Raw genomic sequence first — 19,443 nt, forward strand, 5'->3', positions numbered from 1 at the left:
TTGGATTTTGAGTTCGGAGTTGAATAGTAAAAATTTTGAATTTGAATAGTTGTATGATGTAATATAAATAGGTGTTGATGTGATGTTTTGAATGTAAAATTAATTTTTAGTATAATATAAAAATAAAAAATAGGTGTTTGATTTGATATTTTTTGGGGAAAAAAATTGAATGAATAGTGTAAAACCAATCTAATCCCCCAAACAATTTAATTACTATTAATGCAATTTCAACAATATATGTTTACAACTTTTCGGTTATTTTATTTAATCTTGTATCATTGTTGGATTTTGGATTGAAGTGGTTAATCAATCGTATTATTGTCACCAACAAAGTAAGAAATTTTTTAGTGTTAAGGTCTATAATCAATTTATTCATTGATCAACGAGATTATTTGAATCAATGTTCGATATTTATTTCTTGGACTAGGTATTTAGGATTTGATCATTTAGTATTTTTTGGTGGAATGATTTTTTATAATTATTATTAAAAAATATAATATACAAAAATAACATAATATAAAATATATTTTATCATTTCACAAAAAAATAACAGTTCAATCTAAAATAATTTTTTTTATTACAAATACAATTTTTTATACCTAATATTAAAATTAAAAAAAAAAAGAAAACACACATTTTTATTCAAATACAAAGTGAACAAATTCTGTGTTTCTTTTATAATATGAATTGATATAAAAATTCTATTAAATTCCATATACAAATTTTATTTAGAGAAAATAATTTATAAAAAACTTCAATTTATATTCCTTTTTGTTTTTTCTTTTTCACGGAAACCTCTTAATAACAATTAAAGAATAGTTTGATATATAATATTTTATAAGATAAAATAATAAAGTTTTATAAAAATTATAAAAATGTACAATGAAAAACTGAAAAAAAAAAAAAAAACAAACAAACAAAAGAATATTTTTCTATAAGATTATCCAAGATTTTTTTGCTTACTTTAAAATTTATTTTGACACTTTTTCATTTATAAAAGAATATTTTTCTATAAGAATATATTTGTTAAAATATATTTAGAAGTAAGAGTATTATATTTATGGTAGTTATCTGATTTAAGAAATTTATAGGATTTTTGTCTTATTTAGACGATTTGTATATATTATTATAAATATGTACGTATTCATAGAAATAAAGAATTTCAGTTTCATATTCTAATATGGTATCAGAGCCAAATTCTTTTCAGGTACCTCCATAACCCGTTATATCCCGTATATATTTTTATATGTTATTAATGTATTTGCTTTTATCAACGATAATGTTGTTATTTTTGTGTCGTCTTCATCTCTACTACTCCACTAACATAATCTACTTTCGACTCTAACGTCGTTGAGAGTCCTATTTTCGACTCTAACTCTATTGAGAGTGAGAGAATCTTGTTTTCGATTCTAGCTTTGTTGTGAGCAAGCGAGTATTGTTTCCGTCTCTAGTTTTATAGAGTGAGCGAGTCCTGTTTTCGGCTCGAGTTCCTTTTTAAGCGAACAAATCTTGTTTTCAACTTTAACGGTGTTGAGAGTTTTGCTTCTGACTCTAATCCAATGGACGGCTACACCACTTTCAGTTAATTTTCGCGAATTCAAATTCGTATAAGGAAGATCTCGGCTATATCTTTTTCGATCACTTCTGACAAACTCAAGTTTGTTCGATCATATATTGAATTTGATGAGCGGTGTTAAAATATATTTAGAAACAATATATTATATTTGTGATAGTTATCTTATTTAAGAAATTTATAGAATTTTTGTCTTATTTAGACAATTTGTATATCATTATAAATATGTACTTATTCTTATGATTGAAATAGATAATTTCAATTTTATATTCTAACAATATTTAATTTTCATAACAAAGGGATTTGTTAACCTATTAAGTAATTTTTTTTTTTTTTATTTTATTTTTTATCACGCTTGCCGATTAATATCATAAAAATGGAAAAAATAAATATACTGGAGTATATTAATTATATCTATTTAAAAAAATTAATAATTTAATAAAAATATCAGTAGCATATGTGTGACGTATCTATTTTGTATTGTTCTAATATATGATGTGTTAAGATAATTAGAGCTAACAATTATAGGGATGGCCATGGGTCGGGTCCAACTGGACCCGAGACTCGACCCGAATACATATGATTGGATCCGAGATTTGAACAGAATTTGATCATATTCGGATTCGACTCGAACAATACCCGATGGATCCGATAGATCCGATTTTTTTTTTAATTTTTAAAATTGAACTTAAAATTGGACCTGAACCCGGATCCGACATATATTAAAATTGATATATTTTATTCAAAAATATTATAATAAAATAATAAAAATAAATAAATAAAGCTAAAAATATATTTTTAATATAATTTATATTATTAAAAATTAATTGTTTCATATATAATTAATATATTAGTAATATTAATTGGGTGCGGGTCAGGTCCAGATAGGGATGTCAACAGGGCGAGTTCGGGACGGGTTTTGCAGGCCCCAGAACCCGCCCCGCCCCACTTCAACCTGCTCTCAGGACCCGTCTCGCCCCGAATCCTCCGGGTTCGGGGTAAACCCGATAAATCCGTTTTTTAAAAAATAAAATAAAATAAAATAATTTTTTAAAAAATAATTTAATATTAAAAAAAGTATGCGTCAAAGTACCAAAAAATTATAGTTCTAAAAATAAGAACAATCAAATATTGACGATAGTTCGTAGTGATGGCGGTCAGCAGTAGTCGCAACTATAAAGAGAATTGTAGGAGAAACAAATGCGAAGATAAATTTGATTTAGAATTAAAGTTCTATTTTATATTTAAATTTTTTTAAATAAAAAATAATATAATTTATATTGTATAAAAATATAAATAAATTATAATAATTATTAAAATATCTTGATTCGAGTCCGGCTCCGGGGTGAGGCGGGTTTATAGTAAAATCCATAACCCGCTCCAAATCCGAGCGGATTTAAAACTCAAAATCCACAACCCATCCCGAATCAAATTTTTAAAACCCGAACCCGGCCCAGTAAGACCGGATCCGGGGCGGATCTGGGGCTAACCCGCCCCATTTGACATCCCTAGGTCCGGATCCAGATAGGGACATAGGGTCCATCTTTGGACCCGAACCCTATATCCGAATAATTGAACCCGACCTTAAATAAATGAGTTAGGTCTCACGTCTACCCCACTCATTGTTATTCCTAAGCATTTAGTAGGGTTGAGTTGGCTTTGGATTTTTAAATGGGTTAAATTATCCCATTCAAATTTGACTCATTTAGAGATCAAAAAGATTTAATTTGAACCTTACCCATCCAAATATGTTCAATCCGAAAATGATTTGTTAGCCTATTTAATAATTTTTTAAATAACTCAGATGATCCGAACTCAACCCAACTAATATGAAATCGATCCGTTTATTCATTTAAAATTTTTTAAAATTAAAATTTCTCAAATCAATTTATAATCAAATAATCAATCTAAAAAAATCAAAAGTCATTTAAGTCAATCAAAAATATCTATACATACATACATAATAAATAGTAAAAATTATTAAAAATACGATATATAGATTATGTTCAATATTAATTAATAATTTTTAAAAAAAATTATTTTACTTATATAACAAATATATTAATTAATATTCTTATATTATAAACGAATTGTCGTGTTAGGTTCGTGTTGAAGACCTCAATTCTAATCCGACTCACTTATTATTATGTTTGGTTCGTATCGACCCGTATATATAATCGGATTAAATTTTTTTTTTTTAAATCTATTTATTTCGTATCAAATTCATGTCAGGTGTCAATTTTTACCACTTCTAAAGATAATAAATAATATACTACTTCTTTTATCCCAAAACTATAATCTGGGTTTTGATTGGCATTAGATTTAAGAAATATTGATATTATATTGGTATTGGGTAAAAAGTACGAATAAAAGACTATTTTGTCCTTGTGAGTGTATTAGTGTAAAAAATAGTGGCAATTGTATAATAATAATAAAAAAGTAAGGTAGTTTTACAGTGATATGATTATTTATGAAAATGAGACTATTTGCTTTGAGACGAACAAAAATGGTAAACAAGACTATTATATTGAGACGGAGGGAATATATTTTATGGATTATAATTATATTACATTATATTTATATTATATTAATATAAATTGTATAATGATTGTGTATCTATTATATATCGAGCAGGTATTATGTAGATAATAAATAATCTCCGTACTATATATTTTATGGATTGTAATAATATAATATTATATTTATATTATATTATATTATACTCCCTCGGTCCCATAACAAGTATTTTTTTTTTCTATTTTAGTCTGTCTCATAACAAAGTATTCATTTTCTTTTGTAGTAACTGTACTATGAACCTAACATTACATTACAAATACTCTTACAACTTACAATATATTACACAAATATCATTACCTTTATATCACACATACTAATAAGGTTATTTTAGTCATTTTTACTTTATTTCTACTATATCTCAATATAATATTAATATTTCTAAAACTACATGCAAAAAACAAATGAATACTTAGTTTCGAGACGGGGAGTATTTTATAATGATTGTCTATCTATTATGTATTGTAGCAGGTATTATGTAGAAAGAAAAAATAACATTTCTCCAGTGTTCCAGCATGGCACAAATAAGTGGATAGAATTTGCCTGGCTATGAGAATCTGGGATTCTATTGGTTGGATTTATATAGTATTTTATCGATTAAAATATTGTTGGATAACGCCGGTACTAGGAGTGTGCAAAATTATCGGTTTTTTATTTACCCATCAAATTCGAATGAAATTCAAAGTTTTGAATTCGGTAATTCGGACGATATTTGGATATCCCGAATTCAGTGTTTTCGAAATTAATTTAAATTTGATTTTACTATTTTTTAGTTCGAGTTTATCAATTTCGAATTCAAATAATTATTTTATTTAATGAGTATTATATAAATATATTTTTTTATTTTCAAAAAAAAATTATTTTATATAACACTAATTCATCAATCGTAAAATATTTATAATTTTATAATAGTATTTATTTTATTTATATTTAATTATATTAATATAATATTTTAAATAAATTAATATATTTAAATCATCATAATTTAAATTTATTATGTTTATATTGAATTCTATCAATTTGATAGATACCGAATTCAAATTAATTTTGAATTGAAAAATTGAAATTGGTCGAACTTTAAAAAAAACTTCCGAGAACGAATTCAAAATAAAAAATAAATGCTTGATTTAATATTTTTTTTTTAAAAAAAATAGAATAAACAGTGAATTTAAAATCCAATCTCCCAGACAAAAACACCCTAATGTGTAAACTAACAGCTGGTCTTCTCTAAAATATAAATAAATAAAAAAATGCGTAAGGGTAAAACAATGATTCAAATAAAAACGTGTACTCATTCATTTTCTAAAAAAATAAAAATAAAAATGTGTATTAATAATAAAAATAATTACGATTGGCAGAAAAATTGTATAAATACAAAATAATCATGTTGACCAACAAAATTATTTAATTAGAGTTTTGTTTTGTTTTGGTTTCGATTTTTGTTTGAATATGAATTTTGATTAAATATTATTTTGATATAATAATACTATATTTTATTAAAAATTAACAAAACCAAACGAACCCTTATGTCTTAGAAAATTTTGAAAATAGCAGAAAATTGATATTTAATGAAACATACTACTTTTGTCCTTACTTTTTGCATATTAATATTTGAATATTAATTATTATATGAAAACGTAGTACAAATAAAAAAAAATGACAGAAAAATACTTTTATTAGTGTCTTATAATACTATTATAATGACATTTGTGTAAAAAATAATACAAATATAATGATATTTTTAATGTTAAGTACAAAGACGCAAAAGGTAGTAAATGAGATCCTTAGAGCCGGATGAATGAAGTATATATTTTATTTATTTAAAAAAATTATTATTAAAAAAATAATATTAAAATTTTTAAAAATATCTACGTTAATATAGTAGAATATTTTGATAGTCGTAGAAATAAAATAGTCAATTATTGGCCCTAATTAACCTAAAGTGTGAATTGTGCTCTTCCTGTCGTTTTTCAGCTTCGCTAACTCATGCAAGTTTGCATGTTTAAAACACCGACCGTGTTTTGAGTGCTACGTATTTTTTTTTAAAATTAGTCATTATAGGGTTGTAAATAATTGAATTTGTTTAATTTTGATTTTAAATTAAATTTTAGTTTAAATAATATTTTTATATGATATTTTTATTAAAAAATAATACTCCATTCATCCAGTGTAAAGGTTACCGTTTAATTTTTGTACGTAGATTTTTTAATATAAGTATTACTTCCTCCGTCCCATATTTATATATCAATTTGCTTTTTGCACAGAGTTTTAGAAATGTTAGTATTATATTGGGATAAAATAGAAATAAAGGTAAAAAAAAACTAAATTATCTCTATTAGTATTGTATGATATAAAAGTAATGACATTTGTGTAATATATTATAAATTGGAAGAATATTTGTAATGTTAGGTAGATGGTACAATTACTAAAAAAGGAAATTGATACTTTGTTATGGGACGGATCAAAATGAAAATATGGATAGATTGTTAAGCGACAGAGGGAGTATATTGGATTGCAGTGAAAATGACAAAAATACCCCTATTAGTATTGTGTAATATAAAAGTAATAACATTTGTATAATATAGTGTAAGTTAGAAAGGTATTTATTATGTTAGGTAGGTAGTACAATTACTAAATTAGGAAATAGTAACCTTATTTTGGAATGAATAAAAATAAAAAATGACAACATTTCAATGATACAGATGAAGTATATTTTATCAAAAATTATATAGAATAAATAGTATTGATTTGTATAACACAAACCAAACACAACCGATAAATTTTGATGTTACAGTAAAATTTTGAAATTATACAAATAAATATTTAATTTAATATTTATTTTTTAAAAAAATTAATAATACAACTTCCGAATCAAAACCTACAAACAAAGAACCCATACATTGTCCATTCTGTAAAGAAAAACAAAATGGACAAAAAAAAAAAGTTCTTCCTTTTCATCTAATAAAAGATTAATAAAAAAAAACCTAATATATATTTGGTCATTTCTTTTAGAGTAATCCTTCTACTTAATATGGTTATAACCTTACCTATGTTTCTTTTGATAAGTTTGGTAAAATTTTGGTTTGAATTTGGTATTAAAATAATATTTGATAAGATATTTTGTGAGAGAAAAACGTGTATTTTTTCCGGGAAGCGCAGAGTCCAAATAGTAAAATCCGACGGAAAATGTTCTGTGAGAGAAATTTTTGATCTCAATATAACCAAAACTCATCATTTTTTGTTCCAATATAACCAATATTTTTTTGTACCAATATAAAATTTTTATCAATTTTAGTTCCAATATAAACAAAATTCATCATTTTTTGTCCAATATAATCAAACTTTATATTTTTTTGTCCCACCGTCAACAAACTGACGAAAAATGCTGACGTGGACTTGCAAGATTTTGTAATTTCTTCAAATATAAATATAAGGTTTGATTTCTTTTCACGTTAGCATTTTCCGTCGGTTGGTTGACGGTGAGACAAAAAAGATAAGGTTTGATTATATTTGAACAAAATATAGTGAGTTTTGGTTATATTGAGACTAAAATTAATAAAAATTTTATATTTGAGACAAAAAATGATGAGTTTTAGTTATATTGGGACAAAAATGATGAGTTTTGATTATATTGAGACCAAAATTGATAAGATTTTTATATTGAGACCAAAATTGATAAACTTTTGTTATATTGGGACAAAAAAATGATTTTTTCCATATATATATAGTATGTATATGTTGTATTCTTTTTTTATAAATGTTAATTGAGTCAAATCATTATTATCTAAATTGAAATGCTGATTTATATTTTTGTTTAAATAATATTTTGATGTGATATATTGTAAAAAATAATACTCCCTCAATTCCATATCTATATATCTATTTATTTTTTGCACGGAGTTTTAGAAATATTAGTATTATATTGGGATAAAGTAGAAATAAAGGTAAAAAGACTAAACTAACCCTATTAGTATTGTACGATATAAAGGTAATAACATTTGTATAATATATTGTAAATTGGAAATGTATTTGTAACGTTAGGTAGACAGTACAATTACTAAAAAAAAAAAGAAATTGATACTTTGTTATGAGACAGACCAAAATAAAAAAATAAATAAATTGTCAAAGTACTGAAGAGTAATATATTTTATTGAAAATTGTATATAATATAATAATGTTAATTTTTATTCGGGAATCTTTTTAAATTTTACGATAAAAATATTTTTCTCAATGCCAATGTATTTTCAAATATTTTTATCTTGCCAATTTTTATTTATTTTAATATCTCACATGTTTTCAATGCTATTTTAAGATAAATAATTTGATATTCCATTACATAGACCACTAAAATAAAATGGAACACGTCCTCATTGAATTAAAACATTGATACATAAATAATATACATTTGATATATTTTTTATGGTTTCAAATCAAAATTAATATTATTTATTTGACACCGTTTCAATAAAAATACATATTTTTTTTTAAAAATATTATATTAACTAAAATTTTAAATTAACATTCTATTTCAAACTATAAAAGAATAAAACCAATTTGTATCGGCTGTTTTAACGGTATAGAAAATGTGAATGAGTATTTTTTTGTGTGAGGTATATAAAATTGTGTAGAAAATATAAAAATAATGAATATATGTAATATATAGAGTAATATTTTTTGAAAAATGTGTGTAATTTTTGGTAAAAGACATTTATTTAACATTCAAACGATTCTTGTGATTGGACCCCTTATCATTTTAATCTCGTATTGGAGTATGTCGCAAACTAGTCACATAAGTGAAAATTTTTCGCTGTTTTAGTCCTCTGGCGCCGGAGATGCCCGCGTGGCTCGCCGGAGGCTACGTGTCAGCCAGGTCAGCGACATCTGGCGGACACGAGGATTTTATTATTATTTTTTCCATTTTTTCCATTTTTATAAAATTGATTTAAAATTGATTTTTAATTTTATTTGTTTTTTATTTTTTTTATTTGGTCAAATTGAAAGAAAATTAAAAAAATAAAATAAAACCCATGTCCGCCAGGTGTCGCTGACCTGGAGGACACGGGGCTTCCGGCGAGCTACGCGGGCATCTCCGGCGCCAGAGGACTAAAACAACGAAATTTTTTCACTTACGGAACTAGTTTGCGACATGTTCCACTTATGAGACTAAAATGATAAAGGGATCCAGTTACGAGATTAAAAAAAGCATGTTACCCTAGTATTTTTTATAAGTAATAATACAATAGAAAAATAAAAAATAAAATTGTTTTTAAACCTGTTTGCGTTTGAATGATATTGTTTGTAATATTTATGTAAAATACATGAGTTTTTTTTTTTTTTTTTTTATTAAACTAAAAAATAGTTGTACTAAAAAAAATAGGAAAATGAATATATAGTTATATATTACTTGGATGAAATGGAGGGAGTATTAAATTATTGATTTTTTTGCAAGTTGATTGAATATATATTATATAAATTGTGTTAATTACCCAATTTGTTTTTTTTTTTTTCCGACACAATTCCTAATATATAATATACTCCCACCGTCTCGAAACTAAATATTCATTTGTTTTTTGCACGTAGTTTTAGAAATATTAGTATTATATTAGGATATGGTAGGAATAAAATTGAAATGACTAAAATAACCTTATTAGTACGTGTGATATAAAGGTAATAGCATTTGTGTAATATATTGTAAGTTGTAAGGGTACTTGTAATGTTAGGTAGATAGTACAGTTACTAAAAAAAAAAAATTTGATATTTTGTTATAAAACGAACTAAAATAAAAAAATTGATACTTTATTACAAGACAGAGGGAGTATATTCTATCTTTTTTAAAAAAAAAAAAATTAAAATATTCAATGTAAAATATTATTTTTATATTATTGACACAATTTTTGATACCTCAAATAAAAATAAATACTCAAATCAAAACACTAAACAAACAAACATCAGTGCTCACAATGTTGGTTATAGCTCGGAAACCTAGGATGTGACCAAAACTTTTGGCATGTTGAATTTGTACTTTCAGATAAATATATATATATTTTTATATTAGATATAAAAAATCGGATTGATAATATAAATGTATTATCTTCTTATTGTTGCATTAATTAATATTTCATTTTATTTTATTATTATTTTTTTGTATCAACTAATATTTTATTATTACAAAATAAAACGTATATCTTGATATATTTTTCCTCTATAATTTTAAATATACTTTCATGTACACATTTTAAAGTTAAATTTATTTAAATATATCATATAATACTTTCAACTTTATATAATTAAATATTTTTGTACATAACTTATATTCAAAATCTATTCTCAATTAAAACATTGTATCAACTCGGTTTTGCATCTAAAAATATATTCTATATAATTATTTGTATGTGTGTTTATATCAACTTTTTAGATTAAATAATTGTTCAAAGAGATTTTTTTAATGAAAAATTTATTATTAAATGCATTGCATTTTTAAGAAAATTTTGAAAAATCAAATAATTGTTAAAAAAATAATTTATTCGGAAAAAATATATTAATTTCATTGTATATTGTAATAATCAACTTTAGTCTCACTGAATTTTTTTTTATTTTTTTTAATCAATTTTGGTCTCATTCAAATTGTAATTAATTAATTTTCGCCTCATAATAGGTGATATGGAGCGAACATGGCCTTGCTAACTTGAAGATGTATTGAATTACTCAAAAAGCTTACTAAGTTTTACAGACAATTAACAGGCCGTGTTGGATCGTGTTTGAATATGACTGTATTCAGAGACGGATCTATTAAGAGATAACCGGATTGCAACTTATTTAGTTATTTTTATATATTTTAAAACTATATGTATATATAGCATAGAGAAAAATGATTGAAATATATAATAATATGAATAGTAATAACTTTAAGTGTCGATTTTCTTCTAATAAAAATTTATTACTCTCTCCGTTCAGTTATAAAATATACATATTTCTATTTTAGGACGTCTAATTACAAAATAAATATTTCATTGAATACCTTATTTTTTTTCCACAAATACATTTACTTTACATCATATTATTACTTTTATACCAAAAAAATAAGAGCAAAAATGTCATTTTACTACTTTTAACTACCCACTATAATTAAAATACTATTATTTCTTAAATATCGCACCAAAAGTAAATATTTACTTTGTGTGTGGACGGAGGGAGTACTATTTTTTTTAATTTAAAAATATACAAAATTGAATATTCTAATGCTATTGTAATTTTTATTTTGTAATATTCTCAAAATATAATTATTAAAAAATAAAATAAAATTATTTGGACAATAAAAAAACATCAAATATACTTTTTTCTTCTCAAAACAATAATTCTATTTTTGGGTAAACTATTTTTTCCCCTCATTTTAGTCCGGTAAGTAGAGCCTGTCGTAAACTAGTCCCATAAGTGAAATTTTTTTGTTGTTTTAGTCCTCCGGCACCGGAGATGCCCGCGTGGCTCGCCGGAAGCCACGTGTCCGCCATGTGTCCCGTCAGGTCAGCGACACCTGACGGACACGTGGATTTTGTTTTATTTTTTATTTTATTTTTAAATTTTTTTTTCAATTGGGCCAAATAAAAAAAAAATCAAAAAAGACAAATAAAATTTAACAAAAAATGAAAAAAAATGAAAAAAATAATAAAATACACATGTCTGCCAGGTGTCGCTGACCTGGAAGACACATCGTCTTTGACGAGCCACGCGGGCGTCTCCGGTGCCGGAGGACTAAAACAGCGAAATTTTTTTACTTATAGGACTAGTTTGCGACAGACTCCACTTACGAGACTAAAATGATAAGAGGGTCCAGTTACGGAACTAAAAAAACAGTTTACCCTTCTATTTTTTTCATTGGTCCCAAAATAATAGTTTTATTTCCATATATAATCTTATCATTATAAAATTATTTCTATTTTATTATTATTATTACGCAAATACCATTACTTTTTACACAAATACGATCAAAAGAATGTTTGTCTTTTACTATTTTTCTTATGTTCACTTTCAATATAATACCATTATTTCTTGTGTAAAACTCAAATGTTTTTATTATTTCGGGATCGAGGGAGTATTATTTTGTTACTTCAAAAAATTAGCCCCCCTTTAATTCGATCCTAGTTCTGCCACTTACTATATTTGAATATGGTTGTTTTCAAATATGACCAAATTTAGGGTCTTGTTCTAAGTAATGTTTACCACCATGTTCAAATTGTTTAATATATATGTATAATTCAAGTAAAATATTTTTTTACAATTATTTAAAAAAAAATTCATCAAATTTTAAATATTTCAAGATAATTGCAAAATAAAACTAACAATGATAATTAAAATATATATGTATATATTTTTAATAATCTTAATTTTATATATTTCAGAATTTTTAGTGAAATTTTTAAAAAATAACTCATAATTTATAAATTTAAAAATATAGAAATTTAATAAAAATTGTATATTATTGATATCACTTTACTATATATTTTTTAAATAACATCTAATGATTTTTTTTTAAATAATTATAAAAATATTTTAATTAAACTATAAATATATATATTAAATAATTTGAATAGAAAAATAAAATGATCTAGAATATGACAATGAATATAGTTCTGTTCGTGACCATATTTGAATCCAATGTAATTGGATTCAATACGGTTGTATTCAAATATAACAATGTTCAAGTATAATCATGTTGATTATCTGTAAAATTTAATTAATTAACTTTTTGAATTATTCAATACGGTCATATTCAACTCAATAAAAATGTATTAAGTCCGTATCAATTACTATAGAATAAATTTTAATTTGAATAAAATCAAAGTTGATTAATTTTTTACATAAGACAAAATTAACTACTGTAATTTACAATGAGATCGAAAAAATATTTTTTTTTCCCTTAATATCTTGCTGCTAATGTTTCATATATATTTGACACTGATATTTGTTCAATAAATGCATGTCGACTGTTTGAATAAAGAGATAAACAACATTTGGTAATGAACATTCATTCTCAAAATAAAATTGTCATGTCGATCATTACTTAGATTAGAATATCCACAATTAATTTTAGAATTCTTTTAAGCGGACTTTTGAAAAGAAATATACATATTAAAATAAATAATCCAATCGATATTTTTTAAACTCAACCGGTTAAACTCAACTCTAAAGGTATAACAAGATGTTAGCTCTATATGTTAGATAAGAAAGAGAAGTCACGTTATTCAAATAATCTACTTCGAGAAGGAAAATACTTCAATTAAATTGTGATTATACGATGAATTTTCTATTAATTTCTTGAGTGATATTCGATCAAGATTCAAGATGTGATCAAGTTATTGGTATACATTCCCAAAAAGTGATCAAAGACTATCCAAAATGAGTGAAATTTCACATGTTGCGGCTTTAAATTTTTACTTTGCGGAGAATAATTTTGATTAGTCATAATCACAAAATTGGTGACGATATTGAATTATTTGTGAGCTTTTTATTTGAGGGTTTGGCGGATAAAAAGATAGATACCTAGTCTATATTCCGTGTATTTTGAAATATCTTTAATGTAAATATAAGTTTCGATCGGTATCCCAATAGTCAAAAGTAAAACTTGACGGTCCAAATTGGATCGACAAACCAGTGTGCATTAACATAAATTTTTTACAGCCTTACAGTAAAAATAATTTTATTTTCATCTATTGTGCAATATAAGATTGATCAATTCGGAATCCGGTTTTAACAATAATAAAAAAGTAAATAAATAAATAAATAATCCTTCATAGTTCATACAACATGTGTGTGCAGGGACTGAACGACACTAGGGCTTGGGGGCAATCAACCACAAACCTAATTTTTTAGTGATTTTTTTAGTGTTAAATATATTAATTTTTATGTAATTATATACAATTTTCCCCCACTCCCTCCCCTCATAAAACTATCTGAATTCATATATAATTGTGTAATTATTATTTATTTAAATTTATTAGTTAAATATTAAATAAATTATAACATTTTGTCTCATCTGAAATTTAGACGATAGTTTCGTCACTGTGTGCAGTAAATTAAAATACATATATTTATATATATATAAATAATCATACTTTTAATTTTTTTTATATAAAAATAATTATTTTATATTAATTAAAATTATATAAAACACTCCCATAATTAAGGAGTTTCTCTTGACATTTGTTTCATACACATATAAGTATTTCAAAATTAATCACAATAATCCGATCAAAAAAAAAAAAATTAATCACAATAAATTATACTCCATATAATATTAAAAAATGTATTGATATTTTTTTTCTTCCAACTTTTTTTTTTGTTTTGTTATGTTTTTTTTTTTTTCTTTTTAGAATTGATTGTTTGTCATGCGAATATGTAGTAACTTGAATTTCTATATAAAAATTCTTGGGTAAATTATTTTTTTAGTCCCGTAATTGGACCCTTTATCATTTTAGTCATGTAAGTAGAACCTGTTACAAACTAGTTCCATAAGTGAAAAATTTTCGTTGTTTTAGTCTTCCGACGCCGGAGACGCCCGCGTGGCTCGCCAGAGGTGACGTGTCCGCCAAGTGTCCCGCCAGGTCAGCGACACATGGCGGACACATGGATTTATTATTTTTTTATTTATTTTTTTAAATTTGAACAAATAAAAAAATTCAAAAAATACAAATAAAATTTAAAATAAATTAAAAATAAGTTTTAAAAAAAAATTTAAAAAATGAAAAAAAAAATTCGCATGTCCGCCAGGTCAGCGACACCTGGCGGACACGTCACCTCCGGCGAGCCACGCGGGCATCTCCGGCACCGGAGGACTAAAATAGCGAAAAAATTTTACTTATGAGACTAGTTTGCGACAGGATCTACGTACAGGACTAAAATAATAAGGGATCCAGTTACGGGACTAAAAAAACAGTTTACGCAAAATTCTTATATTTAGAAATTGCAATTTTCTTTTTGTATTTACATTAAAGTTATATATATCTCACGGGCTTTTTGTCCCATTGCATCATTATTGTTCGAAAGATTTTTTTTTTTTTTTTTAAACGTGGATCGAAAAGTACTTTTTATTTTTATTATATTTTTATTAAACTATAAAAAATTATTAATTTTGTAATAAGATTTTTTTGTTCTTAAATTCATTGTTTCCGTTACTAATAATATTAGAGACGAAATTAAAAATAAAATTACATTAACTATGTGAACTTTAAGAACGAAATTTTATTACAAATATAATATTTTTTTTTTTATAGTGTCACTGTCGTTATAAAATATAATCACATCAATGCACTAGACGCACGTTTAATAAAAATTAATTAGCAGACTTAACTTTTTGTGGTAGGCCAAAAAATCATAATGAAAGGTTGCTCAAGTGTTTCGGGTTTGCTAAGTCCTCGTTTTTTTTTTCTTTTTTCTTTTTTTAAATTTTTTTATTATTTAATTACGATAATTTAAAATTTTTTTCTTCAAAAAATTTAAATCATATATATGCAATTTAAAATTTATACTATTATAAAACACATCAAGATACTAAAATGATAAACAACCACTACAAAAAAAATAATATATTTGTAACGGAATTTCGTCCCTAAAGTTCACGTAGCTAACATATTTTCATTCCTAATTCCGTCTCTAATGTCATTAGTAACGGAAAAAGTAGATTTAAAGATACAAAAAATTTTGTTACAAAAATGATTTTTTCTTGTAGTGTATAACCAAACAAACAATTTTTCGACATAGAAATACCTCATCCGAACAGGGTATTTTATATTATTTTTGTCATATAAATTTATGCCATTTTTTAGGTTGTTAATCGAAAAAATATACATAGAAATGTATATTTCTTTTCAAAAGTTCGCTAAAAAGAATTTTAAAATTAATTGTGGATATTCTAATCTAAGTAATGATCGATATGACAATTTTATGTTGAGAATGAATGTTCATTACCAAATGTTGTTTTCTCTTTATTCAAACATTCGGCATGCATTTATTGAACAAATATCAGTGTCAAATATGTATAAAACATTAGCAGCAAGATATTAAGGAAAAAAAAATATATTTCCGATCTCATTGTAAATTACAATAATTAATTTTATCCTACATAAAAAATTAATCAACTTTGATTTTATTCAAATTAAAATTTATTCTATAGTAATTGATACGGGCTTAATACATTTTTATTGAGTTGAACATGACAGTATTAAATAATTCAAAAGGTTAATTAATTAAATTTTACAGACAATCAATATGATCATACTTGAACATTGTTATATTTGAATACAACCCTATTGAATCCAATATAATTGTATTCAAATATGGTCACTATAAGAACTATATTCATTGTCATATTCTAGTTCATTTTATTTTTTTATTCAAATTATTTAATATATATATATATATTTATAGTTTAATTAGGGTGTGTTTGTTCGGGGTTTGGATTTTAAGTTGGGATTTAAATAGTAAAAATTTTTAATTTGAGTAGTTGTATGATGTGATATAAATAGGTGTCAATGTGATATTTTGAATGTAAAATTGATATTTAGTATAATATAAAAAAATGAAAAATAGCTGTTTGATTTGATATTTTTGGGGGAAAAAATGAAATAAATAGTGTAAATCAAATCCAATCCTCCAAACAAACGATTAAATTAAATCAAATCCAATCCTCCAAACAAACGATTAAATTATATACAGACGAAGAGAGTGTATGTTTATATAACTTTTAATAAAGAAATTGTAATACTCCCTCCGTCCCATTGAAAGGTTACTATTTTTCATTTTCGTCCGTCCCAAAACAAAGTTATCATTTCCTAATTTAGTTTGTACTATTTACTTCACATAATAAATACCCTTTCAACTTACAATATATTAAACAAATGTCATTACTTTTATATTACACCATATTAATAGGGGTATTTTTGTCTTTTTTACTACAATCCAATATAATACTAATATTAAAAAATCTACGTGCAAAAAGAAAACGCCACAATTTCATATAAATTAAATTATTATTTTTGTCTTTTGTTTATTTACGTGGTAAAATATAGTTCCTCGGTCCCCTAAATTTATTCTCACTTTTCTTTTTTGTTCGTCTGCTAAATTTATTACATTTTTTATTTTGGCAAAGTCAACATTTAATTATTACTCTTTATTCATCACTTATTTTGGAACTCCTTTCTACTTGTTCAAGTTGAGCTTATTACGAGGATAAGAAATATTTGAATCCAATTCGATTTCATCCACCTATAAGTGCGAGGGATAAAAAATATCACTAATTTTATTATATTTTTCTCTTTATTTATTTTTATTTCTAACTAAATTTCTAAAAAAACACCTCCAACTACCTTCCACTTTTCAATAAAATATTTACTTTTCTTAAATTCTGTTCCGGACCCAAATAAACTATTTTTAGTGGACGGGGGAGTATCTTGTACATTCCAAAAAAATACGTTTTTCATTGCTCGTCACACATGAGTGGCTAGGGGTGGACACGGTTTGGGTATTTGCAAAATATACAGGTATTTGGTATTTGAATCGAACCGAACATAACAGATACCTAAAATCACAAACCATATTCGAACTGAAAATTTTGGTTACTGAAAATATTTTCAATATTTGTAAATAATTCGAATCGAACTGAAATTTAGAAAAAAAATACATTAAAAAAAATTAAAATTTCAATTAAAGAAAATTTTTTGAAAATATTTCAAACCGTCGAACCGAATATGATTATTAATATAAATTTTAAAATATAATATTCCCTCCGTCCACTTACAATGTTTACATATTTTTATTTTGGGACGTCCAATTACAAAGTTAACATTTTATTAAATACCCTACTTTTTTCCACAAATACTCTTACTTTACATCACATCATTACTTTTACACAAAAAAATAAGAGCAAAAATGTCATTACACTATTTTTAACTACTCACTATAATTAAAATACTATTATTTCTTAAATACTGCGCCAAAAATAAACGTCAACATTGTAAGCGGATGGAGGGAGTAATATAAATATATTCGGTTCGGTTAAAAACAAAAAAATTATAAAAAATCAAAACCAAATCGACCGAACAACAGTTCGACGATTCAGTTCAACAGTTCGACAATTCGGTTCAAGTTTTTTATCGACTCCTATAATTGGCGCATGAAAGTCAATTGTTATATTTTCAGCGTTCTAAGTTCAAGTGACATTATTTAAATGGTAATTTTAATATTTGCATTTTCTATACTATATACTATTTTTTTTCTATGTTTTGTATTTTTTATATTATTTTTTTATATATATTTTTTCTACCGCAATTAATTACCTTGTTTAAACTTTCTTCAATAATTTTAAATTTAAGATTTTCATTGAATTATTTATATTTATAACTTTTAAATTATTTTTTCTATTTTTTATTTTATATTCTCTCTGTCCTGAACAAATACCTCATGTTTTTTTTAGTTCATCTCAGGTAAAATAATTCATTTATATTTCTCATAAAATTCAACAGTCTTAAAGGTACTTCACAAATATAAATTAATTTAACTCACTTTAAAATTTCTTACACATTAAACTTATTCAAAACTCATTTATTTTTATCTCTTCAATGAATACATATTTTTATTTATATTTAAATTTTCTTATATTTTTATCGAATTTAAATTCTCTCATTTTTTTATAAAATTTATATATATAAATTATAGATAAATAAGTATATATTATGGTTACACACATATTTTAAATTATAGATATACTGTTTATAATATTTAAACACATTTTAATTTTTTTTTAATAATATATATTAATTCATATATTAAAATACCAACATTATTTATGTAAAAAATAATAAAATAATATAATAATTACTATTATTAAATTATTAAATTACATTATTTTAATACCGTATCTCTAACCAAAGTGGACATCTTCCATGGGACGGAGTGAATATTTTTTTATATATGTTATACTACATACTCTATCTGGCCAACTTAATTTGTCCATTCTTCCTATTTTCGTCCGCCCTACATAATTTTATATTTCATTTTTTGAAAATATAATTATACACTTTAGTCACATTTTAAAATTCATACTTTATAATTTTTATTTTAATTAAACTATTTAATCATCTTAATCTATAATTATTTTTACTAATTTTTTAATTACTTACTAATTACACAATACCTAAATCTTTATGCCTAAGAAAAATTACACAATTTAAGTGGGACGAAGATAATATTATTTTATATCAGTGTTTATAGATGTAATTATTTATATTAATTTTTTATTCATTGTT

Source organism: Andrographis paniculata, unplaced genomic scaffold (assembly GCF_009805555.1).
Source record: "Andrographis paniculata isolate CXL003 unplaced genomic scaffold, ASM980555v1 Contig5END, whole genome shotgun sequence".
Taxonomy (NCBI): domain Eukaryota; kingdom Viridiplantae; phylum Streptophyta; class Magnoliopsida; order Lamiales; family Acanthaceae; genus Andrographis; species Andrographis paniculata.